Genomic DNA, 12,592 nt, shown 5'->3' with positions numbered 1-12,592 from the left:
TTTATTTGACAGAGATCACAAGTAGGCAGAGAGGCAGGCAGAGAGAGAGGAGGAAGCAGGCTCCCCGCTGAGCAGAGAGCCCGATGCGGGGCTCGATCCCAGGACCCGGAATCATGACCTGAGCCGAAGGCAGCGGCTTAACCCACTGAGCCACCCAGGCGCCCCTCTAGTATGTCTTTTTATTCTGGCTGCTTTGACTTGTATATGTACATTTTTTCTTTTTCTTTCTTTTCAATTTTTTTTTTTTTTTTTTCATTTTTAAGTAAGCTCCATGCTGGGCTTGAACTCATGATCCTGAGATCAAGACCTGAGCTGAGATCAAGAATCAGATGCTTAATCAACTGAGCCACCCAGGTGCCCCACTCTGGCTACTTCTAAATCTTTCTCTTTACACGTTTTATTTTATTTTATCTTTTAAAGATTTTATTTATTCATATGACAGACAGAGATCACAAGTAGGCAGAGAGGCAGGCAGAGAGAGAGAGGTGGAAGCAGGCTTCCCGCCGAGCAGAGAGCCCAATGCAGGGCTCGATCCCAAGACCCTGGGATCATGACCTGAGCCGACGGCAGAGGCTTTAACCCACTTAGCCACCCAGGCGCCCCTATCACATTTTAAAAATAATTTTTTATATACCTTGGTATAGGTTTTATTGGAGGAGAGGGGGCTGGGTCCAGTGTACTTTATTGGTGGTACTTAACTTGGAAGGCTCCCTAAGTCCCTCCCACTCTTCAGGGATTCTGGGATGGATACTGTAGAGCCTCAGTGTGTTGGGAGGTTGAGTTGGGGTAAACACTCTCAAGCAGCTGAGGGTCTCTCTCTTGTGTTCCTACTGGAGCTATTGGTCTAGGAGACTCTTACTCCTTGGAGGCCATGTGGACCATAAGGTCTATCACCCTATTGCTGTAGTCAAATTCATTTTCATACCAGGAAATGAGCTTGAAAAAGCGATCATTGAAGGTAGCACAAGCCCCAGCATCAAAGGTGGAAGAGTGGGTATCCTTATTAAAGTTGCAGGACAAACCTGGTCCTCAGTGCAGCCTAGGCTGCCCTTGGGGGGCCTCTCCGATGCCTGTTTCACCACCATCTTGATGTCATCAAATATGGCAGCTTTCTCCAGGGACCAGGTCAGATTCTGCTGACATACTGAGAGTGGAGACATGGAAGACCATGTTGGTGAGCTTCCCATATAGCTCGGGAATTACCTTGCCCTCAGCTTTGGCAGTGCCACTGGAAGTAGGGATGATGTTCTGGGAAGCCCATGGCCATCATACCACAGCTTACCAGAGAGGTCATCCACAATATTCTGGGTGGCATTGATGGCATGGATTATGGTTATGAGTCCCTCCGTGATGCTAAGGTTGTCATGGATGAGACTGGTCAGGGAGGTCCAAGCAGTTGGTGGTGCAGGAAGCATTTGAGGGCCTTGAGGGAGTTGTCATACTTTCCATGGTTCATGCCCTTCGCAAACATGGGGGCGTCAACAGAAGGGGCAGAGATGGTGACCTTTATGGCTCTACCTTCAAATGAGCCCCAGCCTTCTCCAAGGTAGTAAAGATACTAGCAGACTCTACATACTCAGCACCAGTATCACCCCATTTGATATTGGTGGAATCTCACTCCTGGAAGATGGAAATTGGCTTTCCATTGATGACAAGCTGCCCATTCTTAGTCTTGACTGTGCCATTGAACTTGCCACATGTGGAATCTTACTGGAACATGTAGACCATGTGGTTGAGATCAATGAAGAGGCCATTGATGGTGGCAGTACTCCCCTTGGGGCGCCTGGCTGGCTCACTTGGTAGAGCACACAATTCTTAATCTTGGGGTTGTAAATTTGAACCCCACATTGAGTGTAGAGATTATTTAAAAATAAAATCTTAAAAAAAAAAAAAAAAGTAACACTGATTACCAGGTATCCAATATGGCCAAATCCATTTACTACAACATTTACCATTGTGTCCCAGGGCCCCAGTTGGCACTGCACAAGAAGATGTGGCTGTCTGTTGAGCTGGGAGAAGCAGAAAGTTTGGTGTAGTTTCTTTATGTATATTGTGCTTGGGGTTCATTAGTATCTGAGATCTATGGATTTATCAAATCTTCATCAAAGTTTTCATCAAACTTAGAAGTTTTTCAGTTGTTTTTTTTTCTTTCCCTTCAAGTATTTCTTTTTCTTGTCCTCTTCCCTCTGTGGGGGACTCTAGTTACACAAATATATTAGGTCACATGGCTCCCCAGTGCCATGTTATTATTATTTTAAAGGCTTTTTTCTTTGTGTATTTTATTTGGGATAGTTTCTGTTACTATGTATTCAAGTTCACTAGTCTTCTGCCACATCTAATGTTCCATTAATCCATCTAGTGTATTTTTTACCTCAGACCTTATAGTTTTCAGCTTTAGAATTTCAATTGGGGTCTATTAATATCTTCTCTTTCTCTATTTAACATGGTCAGTCTTTGCTTTATCTTCTTGCATATACGGAACATAGTTACAATAACTGTTTTAATGTCTGTGTCTCCTAATACTATCATCTGGGTAATTTCTGGGTAGGTTTCAATTGATCAGTTTTTTTCTTTTCATTATGGGTCATACTTTCCTGTTTCTTTGCATACATGCTACTTTTTATCAATTGCCAAACATTGTGAATTTTATTTTGTTAGATGCTGGACATTTTTGTATTCTTATCCATATTCTTGAGTTTTGTTCTGGGGTGCAAAAGCACTTGGAAATAGTTTGGTCCTTTTTCAGATCTTACTTTTGTTAGATGGGACCAGAGCAGTGTTTTGTTTTCACCCACTTCTGAGTCAAAAGGTCTTGTGAGTGCTCCACTCAATGCCCCATTAATTGTGAGGTTTCCACTCTGGTTTGTGGAAGCCAGCTCTGTTCCCAGCCTGTGTGAGCTCCAAGGATTATTCTCTCTAATCATATTGGTTGATTCTAACTGTGCTTTCTAGTAGTTTCTTCACATGCGGGCACCAAGCTGAATGATTGAAGATGTACCCTATGTAGTGCTCTGGAGTTCTCTCTGGGTACAGCATGTTCCTTTTTGGTTCTCTGCCTTGTGTCCCCAGACTCCTAACTTCATCTTGTCAGAGCAAGGAGAATGCGGACCCCACCTGCCTTCCTCTCCCAGTGCTCTGGTCTGGAAGTGTTCTTCAGACAGTAAGGTTGGGCATTCCTAGGGCTCTCCTTATTTGTTTCCTGACTCTCGTGGTCTGGCATCCAGTGTTTTGAGAACCACTGTTTCATATATTTTGTGGGGTATTTTCGTCATCTTAGGTGGGGACGTAAATCCAGTCTTGGTTACTCCATCTTGGCTGGAAGCAGAAATCCTCGTGATGTTCATTTGTTTGGTGGGCACTTACTGGGGGAGAGCTTGCTGGTCTGTGGCTCTCCAGACACTCCAGATTTTCCTATCTCAGGGCCTTGGTGTGGGCCCTTACCTCTGTCGGGACTGCTCTGTCTAGCTGTCCTTCCCTCTCTCAGCTCAGAGGCCTTCTCTGACTACTTTGTGTAAAGTGAATCGCTCTCTTTTTTATTTCCCATTCACACTTCTGCTTTCCTTTACAACTTCTTTTACTAGAGTGAAGGCAAGAATTTCTGTCAGATTCGCTGGAGCCAGCTCAGGGCCAGGCACACTATAGGTGTTCAATAAATATTCATTGAATAACTGAGGTCTTTGTATATTTCATGGTACCTGTCATATATCAGAGCTTGGTCAAACCAGGGGTACTTGGCTGATGGGAGCCCAGCTCCCTGCCCTGCGTCCCCAGCAGGGAAGGGATGCAGGGCCCCTGGACTGAAGCCACACTCTCCTTAGTGATAACTGAAGGCCCCCGGGTGCCGGCCAGGGGAGGGCTGACAGGTGGGGCTGATGAGTTCCAGACTCAGGCCTCTGGGCCCCGGCACAGCCCGACAGAACCGGACACTGGGCAGGAGCCAGAGCCAAGCTTCCATGACGTCGCTGCCTTCAAGGGCCATGCTCCTCCCTGGGCCCTTGGTGGGGCTTTAGGTCTTACCCACCTCTCTCAGAGCCCTATGCCACAGGCTCTGGGGAAAGATGGAGCCGTCCTCCCTAGTTCAAGTCCCAGACCTGGTTGTGTGACCACTGACAACTACCAGAACACTCACAGAGTTTGCTCTATAAAGTCAAAAGTACTTTGTACACTGAAAACGTCTGTAAACGGAAGTCAATTGCTCACTGAACTGGTAAGGCCTTAGGAAGCTTCTGTCCCGAAGACCTACTTTTGACGAAGGGAGAGCCTGAGGTTTAAATGAAATAGTCTGCGTAGACTGCTGTAGCACCAGGCTTGGGACTGTGTGTTTTTATTCTAGCTACTAACCACTTGCCTACCTCTGGCTGAACAACCTGTGCCCTGGTGCCTCCCTGCTTCCCAGCAGCCCTTCCTGCCTCAGCTGGGGGCCTTGATCCATATGGGTTTGGTTTTGTTTCAAGATTTTAGTTATTTGAGAGAGAGTGAGAGCAAGTAGGGGGAGGGAGGGAAACAAGCCGACTCTGCATTGAGTTTGGAGCCTGACGTGGGGCTTGATCTCAGTACCCCGAGGAGTCAGACACCGCACCAACTGAGCTACCCAGTCACCCCCATTTTTTTTTTTTTAAGTAGATGGAGAAAGAGAGTGCATGCGCAAGCACATGAGCTGAGGGGAAGGGCAGAGGGAGAGGGAGAAGCTGAACCAGGAGCCAGATGTGGGACTCCACCCCAGGACCCTGGGATGATGACCTGAGCCCAAGGCAGATGCTTAACCGACTGAGCCACCCAGGCGCCCCCATCTGTCTTCAACAAGGATTATAGTTACCATTTTTGAGCATGTATGAGGTACCAGGCCATGAGCTAAGCACTCTGCATGCATCACTCAATTCTTTTGTCATAGGATGAGACAATGTTATTGCCCCCATTTTGCTGATGAGGAAGCCGAGGCTCAGAGACATTAGAAAATCTCCCCAAGGCCCTATAATGAGTAAGTGGTTGAGAGTGTTTAGACCCCAGAATGGGAAGTCTCTAGTTTCTGACTTCTCTTCCCTTAGATGTCTCCTAATAACATATTTCCTGCCAGCCACTGCTTCCTGGGCCTTTGGGAAGGTTTCTGAGAACCCACTTGGTCAGTCATCAGAAGATAGGATCTAAACCCTCCAGCTGAAAGCCTGCTGTGAGGCCCAGCTAAGTCTTTTTGGAGTTGGCAATAAGGATGTCTCTGAGGGTCAAAAGTAATCCCCTGTCAAACACACCACCCTGGGAGAAGGAATGGGGTGTGGGCCCCAGCCATTGTCTCAGCAAGCATCCTGCCAGCTGGCTCTCTAGGACCCCCCAGTTCTACCTTACCCCCCAGGATGGTGGGAACTGCAGATGGAGGCAGGTCCTTACCTGGGGTAATCAGGGATCCCAGTATGATCCAACTCAGCTTCTGTCTCACTGTGGAAACCCAGAGCCTCCCCTCTCATTCCCTGGGTCACAGTTAGCTCATCTGTGAATGGAGGCCATCAGACCTGCTGACTACTAAGACTCCTTCCTGCTCTAAGTATCCAGAGAAAGGCTAGGGCTTCTTGTTCTGGCCCGCCAGCCCCCAGTCCAGCCTGACACTGACACGGGTTGGGGCTGGGGCTGGTTCTGCTGGAGCTCACATGCCTAAGGAGTGAGTGTTTGGTCCTAAGAAGGCAACATGATCTGTAAAGGATCCCTGACCCTCTCCTTTTGAACCCTGGAGAGGGCATCTCAGTCACATGAAGACCGCAGGGACATTAGCCCTGCCTGAGCTGGGAGGCTAGGGAGATGGCTACCTGGCAGAAAGACTAGGAAGAGGGGAGAGAAGGAAGCTGGAGAGGGCAGCCTCAGATCTTCCCCCTAAGATCTGTAGGAAGGGCCCTGTAGGGGTCTTACAGAGATCTGCCTCCTCTGGAGGGGTGTGGGACATGCCACCTTCTACCTACAATTTTCTCAGTGTATGAACCAAGTCAAGCAGGAGAAGGGGAGAGAGGAGTGGTGGGCCTGGAGGAAAGAAGCAGGCAGAAAGGAAGGAATCAGGTCCCACCCCCTGGGACGTGCGTGCAAGCAGAGGGAGGGTATGTGTAGGGGGCCTTTCAATGAGGCCCTGTTCCTGATAAGAGTCACTGTCAGGTGTCACATACAGCCCCAGCACAAGGACACCTGCATGAAGAGGAAGAAAGCATTAAATTTGAGCCAGGCCAGGCTTGTATTTCAGACCCTTCTACTCATCAGCTGTGTGGCCCCAGGAAGGTCTCTTGGACTATCTGAGCCTCAGATTCTAGAACCAAAAAATGTTTATGTTTCATCCTTCAGTGTGGGCAGGCTGTGGAGATCAGATGTTGATCCTACCCCAGAGCCTCCCACTCCCCTTCCTGGTCACCCCGATTGTGCTCCTCCTTCTCCCAAACATACACCCATCCCAGGCCCTGGGACTGTCGATATTCCTCATCTCCCCACCCCCACTGCCTGTAAGGGGCTGCATGAAGCATTCTGGGGGTGCCCCAGCTCCTCTAAAGGGGTTTGAGCCAATCAAAGTCCTGTTCAGTAAAGGGACCAAATGGGAGGCTGGGAGTGGGGGTGGGGGGGGTGGGGGGGTGGGGGGGGGGGGGCAAGGACCTTCCCAAACCTGCTTTATCCCAATATCCCCTTCCCCCCACTCTCTGATGGGCTGTCTGGGGCTCTCCTCCCCTTTCCCTAAACTCAGGCCTTGCTTGTCTTCTCCACAATAAGAAGCGAATGTTATTTAAAAGGAGATCAGGAGATTTGCCTTAAATAGGCATGGAGTGCGGTGCCAGGGCCCAGGGTAAGGGGCGGGGGAGGAGGCCATCCTGGGTGGAGAGAAAAAAAGGAAAGAGGGGAAGGACCTCCTCAGGGATGTGCAGAGCCCTTCTAGTTTATGGAGCACAATCCCAGGCTGTGGCGAACGGGTCAGCGGCACTTATTCCCACCCTACCCCCATTCCGAGGATAAGGAAACTGAGACCCAGCTCAGGGCACTGAGGCGCACTAGCTACCAGATGTGAGATGTTGCCGTCTTTCCATAACCGCCCCCAGTAGGTGGGAGGAGTTCAGGGAGGCATTGAGTCCAAAAGATAGGGCCCCCATGGCAGGGATGGGGGGGCACCCACAGGGGTGTCGGGCCTCCCCCACTTGGTCCATCAGTTCCCAGACCTTAGGCTCCTGCCTCCAGGTTGCCCCTGCCTGTCCTCCCAGCCCCAGGTTGTAACTGGACGCCCTCCTCACTCCACACCTTGCAGGTGAGCTGGGGCTCTGCTTACTGAACCCAATACCAGCAGGAGAGGAAATGAAGGGCCATTCCTGGCAAGGAAGCAGCTGGAGTCAAGGGAGTGAGAGTCTGAGGAGTGGGAGGTGGGGTAGCAGTCAGTCCCCTCCCTGCAGGGCTTGTCTGGGCCCCCCCCGAGTTCACGTCCCTATTTAGGGTCTCCTTCCAAGCCCTTCCCCTCCCATCCTGACCCCTCCCAGCTGTTTCTGTCTCAGCAGGTGATGCTCTCGCAATCTTAAAGAAGGGGTGCCTGTGTGGCTCAGCTGCCTTCAGCTCAGGTCATGATCCCAGGGTTCTGGGATCCTCACTCAGCAGGGAGTGTGCTTCTCCCTCTGCCTCCTGCTCCCCGTTTGTGTTCTTTCTCTCTTAAAAAAAAAATGGGTGGGGGGTGGGGGAGGGAAAAAAGAAATGGAGTCTTGAGTGTGTGGATTTGGGGACAAAGCTAGGGGCTGAAAGCACCCATGCTTGCTCTTTTTCCAAAGCCTCTGAATACCAGGGTGAGGCCTTATGCCCATCCTAGCTCTGCCATTTACAGTGGAGACCCTGTGAGCTGCCAGTCTTCTCTGAGCCTGTCTCCTGCTTGGGAATCTCAGTCTGAAGATCCCACTCAAAGGGTCGTCAAAGCTCTGTTAAGAGGAGGAACAGAGAGGGTGCCTGGCTGGCTCAGTTGGTAAAGCATGGGACTCTTGATCTCAGGGTTGTGAATTCAAGCCTCATGTTGGGTATGGAGGCTACTTTAAAAAAGAAGAAGAAGAGGGACAGAGGAAGGAAGAGAACTGATTCTGACAAATGTACTCACTAGGGCTGGGACCTCATGTTTGTTGAGGGGCCCTTCATTCTCCCCTTCCTCGTGGTGGGTGGGCACAGTCTGGGTCCTCCAGGAGGGAAGACTGAAAGAGAACTTTTCATTTACTCTGGATCCTGTTAATCCTGTTATCCTCAGGGCTACTCTAGAGGCAGGGAGGGGAAGTGGGGGGGGGGTCGGTGCAGGGTGGCTGCTTCAAGTAAGTGCAGTGTAGACAACAAGAGGTAATCAAGAGGGGTCATCCATGCCTGCCTCCACCCCAGCTCTGTACTTGTCCTAACTCTCTTGGTCGCTCTAAGACCCACTTTGCTGATGATGAGACTAGGGCTGAGGATTTCAGCAGCTTGTTCAAGGTCACATGGGAGGTGGCAGAGCCACTTGGAGCCTCAGGAGCCACTTGGAGCCTCATGGCCCTCTGCTGACTTTGCAAAAACCCCAGGACCTTCCCTGTAGCTGGGACTTTGGTTCCAGACCCAGCTTGTAGGGTGGCTTCGCCCAAGTCATCTAACATTTCCAGAAATTCGTTCTCTCTCTGATGAGGTGGGGATAATGTCCCACTGTCCTCTCAGAGTTATTATGAAAAACGAACTAGAGGGCTCATGAACACAAACATGAGGTCCTCCACACCTACTTGGTGCAAACTTCTCAACAGAGGGATCTCTCCTCCCTACAACTACTGGGCAACCCAGCTCCTGAGGCACCCGCGAGCCCCGCCCAGGGACCGCGAGGAGACAAAGGACCGGTCAGGTCTCTGGGAAGGGACTGACCACTTAGCGCCACCTAGTGGTCTTCAGTGTGTGGTGTTTGGGGAGCAGGAGGGCTTAGTTACTCTGGGATCCAGGGCCTCTGAGGATGACCATTGGCCCTGTGGCGGTAGGCAAAATATGCCAGGATGAATCATGCCTAGCTAACCCTTCCTGGGCATTCCTCCTGAGGGGAGGGTGCTGGTGGACACTCCATCTCGGCCCCACATTTTACTTCCTCTGCAGGGCTCCAGGAAGGGTGGAGGAGTTGGGGCGGGGGGGGGGGGGGGGGGGGGGGGGGGGGTTGAGTTCCAGCTCTGCCACTGCCTGGCTCAGCTCCCTCCTCTGCAAGATCACAGTAAACATCCCTGCCTCTTAGGGGACTCGTTCTTTCATTTATCAAACATTTTATGAAGTATTTCCTTTCTGGAGTCATGGTGTGGAGTGCCATGGGGGCATTCAGACATCTAAGCCAGGTCTCTCCATCCCAAGGGCTCTGGCTCATTCTAGGAGATAGAACTGTGAATTGCTGATTACCATCCAAGGCAGGTCATACCTGGCCTGAGGGCAGAGCACTCAGGCCCCGGAGACAAGTGGTGGCTAGCTGGAAGTGGGACTCACAGGAACCCCTCTTTCTCCCCAGAGGGGTTCTATCCACCCCTCCCCATATTGAGCACCCTTAGGAGTATGCCGGACTCACCCAACTGCCATTTTGTCTTGCTTTCGAGTCCAATAAAGCAGAACCTTAAGCTCCACCTTTCACACCTCTGTGCTTCTGTACTGCACAGTTCCCTTTTCCTAAATGCCTTTCTCCAAGTTGTCCACCTGCTAACTTCTCTCCAGCCTTCCTCTGGAGAGTGGAGGAGAAGAATGGGAAACACCCATGACTAGGCAACCAGAGAGGAGACAGAAGGCCAGGGGTCTCCTGAGCAGCAGCATGGGCACCACCATCCCCAGGGCAGCATGCTCAGGCAGGTGGGAAGCCCTACAGTCCCCTAACTGCAGGTTCCCGCGTTCTTCCATCACATTTGTTATTCACTCCATCCTGCCCCAGGTCTTGTGCTGTGCTGGGTGCACAGACTGCAAGAAGCAAGGGCCTCAGTCCTGCTCTGAACTTTCTGGTGCAGGAGGCAGACCCATAGGGAAGGACCACATAATGCATGTGCTCAGAGACTGGAACCATTCTTCTAGAAAGGGGCAGGGCTAGATGCTGGGAACAGAGATGTGTTTCAGGTGAGTCATGAGGGGTTAATCTGGGCATTTCAGGCTAGAAACATGTAGACCAAGTTGGGGAGGTGTGTAGGGGAAGGCACTCATTTTGCAGTTCCTTTCTCCCACCATCCTCTAAGCGAGTGCTCCTCACCTGTGGGTACTCTCTTATTTGATCATTTAGCTTGTTTATAATTTGTCTCTCTCCATTCATTGTAAGTATCCCAGGGCCATGTCACTCTGGTTTACTGAGGGGGTCTCTACTGTCTAGCCCAGCACTTGGAAAATTAGAGGCTCTCATGGATGTTTATGGAACAAACCCATGAATGAACCAAAAGGATGGGCAGGAAGTCTCTTTCATCCCAGAATGACAGTGATTACTGGAGATATTTTCTCTTTTGGCCCATACTTATCCATCTACCCTGCCCCCATTATTCTAAGCAAGGTCACAAGGCTTTGTGCTTCTTGGCCTCAAATCTGAGGCTACCTGAGACCATAATCCTCTGGCTTTTGCTTCCAGTTCCTTGAGGGGACTGTGGTAGGGGGAAGGAGAGGCAAAGAGAGGAGGGTCCCCAAGACTAGGGAGGGGTGAGTGATCAGAGGGTCCCTGGGAGCACTATCAAAGAGGTGGCAGGGCTCCAGAGGGCAGAGAGGCTATGACCTTTCCCCAACCCTTACCTTTCCCTAGGGCCTGGGTAGAGTTAAAGCCTATGGATGCTTATCACTGTGGATATCTGCAGCCACCATGAGGCTGTGGACAGGAGAGGCCTGCTTTTGTAAGCCCTACTCCCTGCCTGTGTGACCCTAGGGGTGGATGGGGAGCCCACAAATCTGGCTGAGATGGGGTTTCCCTATACTCCCAGGGATCCAGGATATGAAGTTAGATTATATGAGACATCAAGAACATTAAGAACTGTAAGGTCCCCTCACGTGATCTGGCCTGAGGGCAGCTCCTCCTTACAGGCGACATGCGTGCCTTTCTCTAGAGCCTTCTGGAGAGCATCTTTACAACAAGAAGGGATTGCTAAGGCAGGACTTTCTGGTATACAAGCAGTCCCATGAGGAAGACATCTTTAAGCAGGGCAAGTCCATATGAGACAAGGGAAAGCTGCAATAGGGCCTTGGATACGAAGCTGGGGGTGGTGGGGCATGGCTCAGCAGTGTGTGTAGAGGGCAGGGTTAGAGAGGGAGGGAGGGAAGGGGAGAGGATGCAGGAGAAATAACTGTATCACTAGGACTTTCAAACATCTTCAACAGCCTGGCTTTGGGGGATGATGGGAAATTCCTCTCTTGGCAAGAGCCCTGGTCCCTCTTGCACCTTGACGGCATATTCAGCCTCCTGCTAGGGAGCTGCAGGACCTGCACGGGAGAGCAAGCGCAACCAGCCACATCCCTGCACCTGCCTGTAGGTGTGGACTGAGTGAAGCAAGGAGGCAGAAGAGAACAGGACTCCCTCCCTAATGGCCGTGCCTGTGTCCGGGAATGCCCACAGAGCTCCCAACCAGCTGTTCCCAACTCCATTCCTGCCATTAGTTCTAGCCTCCCTGGTTCCCACATGTAGCCAAGCCTGGGTTTCTGAGCTTCATATAGTTCTTCGAGCTAACCTTCCATTACCTTCCTTACCTGCTTGTTATCTTGAGTCAGGGTCTTCTGTTTCCATCCAAGAACCCCAAAGGATGCAGAGCTGCTAGGAAGCCCAAGACAATGCTATCTGTACTGAACTGGATGGTCACCAACTGTGTTAACTGGAAGGAGTGAAAAAAGCAAGGTGCGACCAGGCTGTAAGCTCCTCACAGGGCAGGCCTCTGGTAAGACCTGCTCACAGCTGGATCTGCGAGGAGGGCTGTGTCCTACAGGCAGATGGAGACACTGACTTTCAAATGGCGCTGCACTGAAGGGCCTCCATGGTTGCCCACTTGTTGGGTGGGGGGTCACTCTGATAGGCTTGGCTTCTCCTAGGGAGTATCTTCTATTTGGGGCAGAGACAAGGGTTCAGGCTACAGAAAAGCAATCAACTCCTCAAGATCAGGAAAAGTGGTGACAAGAATGAGACAGGCAGGGAGCCTGGGTGGCTCAGTTGGTTAAGCGACTGCCTTCAGCTCAGGTCATGATCCCAGAGTCCTGGGATCAAGTCCCACATCGGGCTCCCTGCTCCTTGGAGAGTCTGCTTCTCCCTCTGACTTTCTCCCCTCTCATGTTCTCTCTCAAATAAATAAAATCTTAAAAAAAAAAAAAAAAAAGAATGAGACAGGCAGGGGTTGTCCAGAGGCAAGACTGGCACCCCCTCCGAGCCTTCACATCTTGTCTGCCAAAGGAGTGTAGGAACCAGACAGTGCTGTTCTCTGCAGACATCATCGGGCTAAGCATTAGTGATCATACATGTTAATGAGGGCTCCTGACCGAGCTCCTGCCACATGGTTGGCCTTTCTCCTGACAACCCTACATGAAAGTCAGTTACCACCTGCACTTTATAAATGAGGAAACCCCCAGAGAGGTTGTGTAACATCCCTAAAGTCACACAGCTGAGGAGTGACAAAATGAGGTAGAAAGC

Source organism: Lontra canadensis, unplaced genomic scaffold (genome assembly GCF_010015895.1).
Source record: "Lontra canadensis isolate GAN:19392208 unplaced genomic scaffold, GSC_riverotter_1.0 scaffold28, whole genome shotgun sequence".
Taxonomy (NCBI): Eukaryota; Metazoa; Chordata; class Mammalia; order Carnivora; family Mustelidae; genus Lontra; species Lontra canadensis.
Note: the sequence above shows the minus strand (reverse complement) of the source record.